Consider the following 3221-nt stretch of genomic DNA (forward strand, 5'->3'; position numbering starts at 1 on the left):
TCATGGCCGTGTAATATTATATGATTCTCATAACCAGCTATAGAAAACAAAATATTTCACAATGCCTTTTCAGCAAGGAGGGAAATTCTAAACAATAATGGTGCATCTTTTGTCGAAATAATGAATGTAATCAATGTAGAGAAGAGTTAAGTAGAAATCATCTGCCTCACAGGCAGTTGGAGGGGTGGGAGGGGGGGTATACTGGCATTCTTGGTAGTGAAAAATGAGTACTGGTATAGGGAAAGGTATTTGATCATTGTATGGCCAAGACTTAAAACCTGAAAGCTTAGTAACTTTTCCCACAGTGATTCAATAAATAAATATAAAAATTTAAAAATTTAAGGTGGAGTTCATACCCAATTCAATCAGCTAATCAGTGGCTGAATAAATAGCAGTACTTCTACAAAAAAATAAATAAAATGTGACATTTGTTATTCAAAATTCAAAAAGAATTTGCTAAGTATATCGTGGCTTAAATTAAAAATTCGAGTTTTTTTTAAAAATTATGAAAGAAATTTTTGCTTGGTATTAGGATGGAATTTTCAAGTTTTTCAGTGGCCCTAAACATATTTCTGCCATTTTGAATAACAGATTTATGTAAAGCAGTGTTCTCAGGATCAACAACTATAAATCAAAATCAGTGAACTCTGACAAGCACTAAAGATGCTCTATGACACAGTATCAAATAATTAGTCAAGATTTAATTCTTAATGTAAAAATGAGGAAACACATCCAAATCTTTGGAATGGAAATTTCTTGTCATTAATAAATGGGAAAAGTATATACACTTATATAACAAAATTGTTTAAAACTAAATTCCTTGATGATTTATTAGAAATAAATGTTTTATATTCGTGCCTAATGTATATTTTACATTCCCACATCATGTAAATTTTTCTCATGCAAAATAGACTTTGTGAGTGGTAACAATTTAAGAAATCCCAGGTTACACTATTTAGCCTAGTAATTATACTTCTGGGTATTTTCTGAGTAGTGTAAAAACAATAGTACAAAAGTTCCTTCTATTCCAATATTTACTTCAGAGTTATGTATAATAGCTAAGATGTGGAATTAACAAAAGTGTCTATCCATATATGATTGTATAAAAATTATGTGAAAAATATCAATACAATGGCATTCAGCTATAAAATATGAATTTCTACCATCTGCAGAAAAATAGATTACTCAAAGTTAAATGACTTAGGAGGAAAAAAGACAAGTCTTGGACAATTTTCAAGTGTGCAATAAGATATAAAATTGTTGAAAACATAAAATGAAATAAAAATGATCAAATGGAAATTGACAAAAGAATCATGATGAGCTGAGGTAGAAGGAGAAGGTAGGTGGAAACAAAGATAGAGGGATTGGAAGAGAGAGAGATAGGTTTTCTTTTCTCCTCCCATAAAGACAAAAAGAAAAGAACAATAATTAACTAGGAATTCATTAAATGTGTCCCTTCATCTTTTACTCATTTATTGAATTTATGCATGTTCAGAGCACAGTGCTTAAAACATGGGTTGGAGTAGAAAGAACAAAAATCTCATTGCTTTTAAGTATCTTCACACCTGTGTTAGCCTATGCTGTAGCTGTGTCCTTGTGTGAAACTGAATGACCTTTATGACCAAATAATTCCAAAGGAGAGAAAATAATATTACTTTGGCCATTAACAAAGGCGTTAGGGTTGAGGTTGTGATGATTTGTAATAGATTATTTGAAGATACCATTGTTTAGTAGTACTGTCCTCCCATTGTTCATCGATTTGCTCGAGTGGGCCCCCCAGTAACATCTCCATTGTGAGACTTGTTGTTACTGTGTTTGGCATATTGAATATGTCGTGGGTAGCTTGCCAGGCTTTGCAGTGCAGGGGAGATACTTTCGGTAGCTTGCCGGGCTCTCCGAGAGGGGCGGAGGAATAGAACCCAGGTTGGCCGGGCTGGCTGCATGCAAAGCAAATGCCCTACCACTGTGCTATCACTCCAGACATTTAGTATTAAATAAAATAGACTCAAATACTGGCTAGAGAACATATGGCATACACATATTGAGTAGAGTTGTGACCAATAATTTTAGCTGGATTATTTTGCAATATAGTGATGTAATGTGCAAAAATACATTTGGTACATTCTATTGCTATTACACATTCAACTACAACAAATCTGTTGCCAATTTGGCAAGAATTTGGTTTTAGGAGTCTTGTTTTAATTGATTTTACATGCAGTAAATAATTATTGGTTATATTTTCTTTTTTCCTTATTCTAAAATACTCTCAAAATGTGTGTATTTTAAATATAGACAGTTGTGTAGTTTTTGTGACAAGTTTATACAATGTGTTCTTATTTATTCACTTACCTTTAGTTTGAAGTCAACCCTGGTTGTGGTTGGGCCATTTGGTGGAACTCAGGGATAACTCCTAGCTTGGGGGTGCTCCCAGTGGAACTGAGGAGACCAGATGATTTGGGGGTTATGACCCGAGAATCTGGCATCCAAAGCATTTCTTCAACCTTCTACCTACCACTCTAAACTCTGCACAAATGTTTTGAAAGAAGGAAATATTCCCCCAGAAGAGATAAGTCAATTTTATTTGTAAATTGAGTTTCAGCTAGAGCTCAGGAAAAATTATTTGGTGGTCTAGAGAAGACCTCTATAAATACTGTAACTATGACCATGATTCATATTTCACCACAGTCTAGATGAATTCCCAACTAACTGGTATGTGTTATTTTTAATTGAAGCTATGTATTAATTTTTGCATAAATATTTTAGGTTGTTATTTTTTTTTGTTTTGCAAAGCTTTGTCACTTATGCCTTTTAAACACACATTGATTAATATTAGTTGTGAACTTTCAAAAATTAGTGTGGGACCAGAGATAGAGCTGAGACATAGAGTGCATGCCTTGCATGCATGATAAGGTCATGCAGCTCTCTCCCCAAATTAAAACAACCTAGATCAGTATGTTTAATGGCACAACTTTCAGAAAAATTGAAAATTCAAAATTACCGTAAGCTACACAATCGGACGTGTCTAGCTACCTGTGACGTATTCCATATGCTAAACACAGTAACAACAAGTCTCACGATGGAGACGTTAGTGGGCCCGCTCAAGCAAATCAAACAATGGGAGGACAGTGCTACAGTGCGACACAATCGGGCAGTATAATCATATATTCTGGTTGTTACAAATACTGTTTTTATTGTTATCAATGAAGAGTACTCATATCTCA

The sequence above is a fragment of the Sorex fumeus genome, unplaced genomic scaffold, assembly GCF_029834395.1.
Source record: "Sorex fumeus unplaced genomic scaffold, SorFum_2.1 ptg000018l, whole genome shotgun sequence".
In the NCBI taxonomy this organism is placed as follows: Eukaryota; Metazoa; Chordata; class Mammalia; order Eulipotyphla; family Soricidae; genus Sorex; species Sorex fumeus.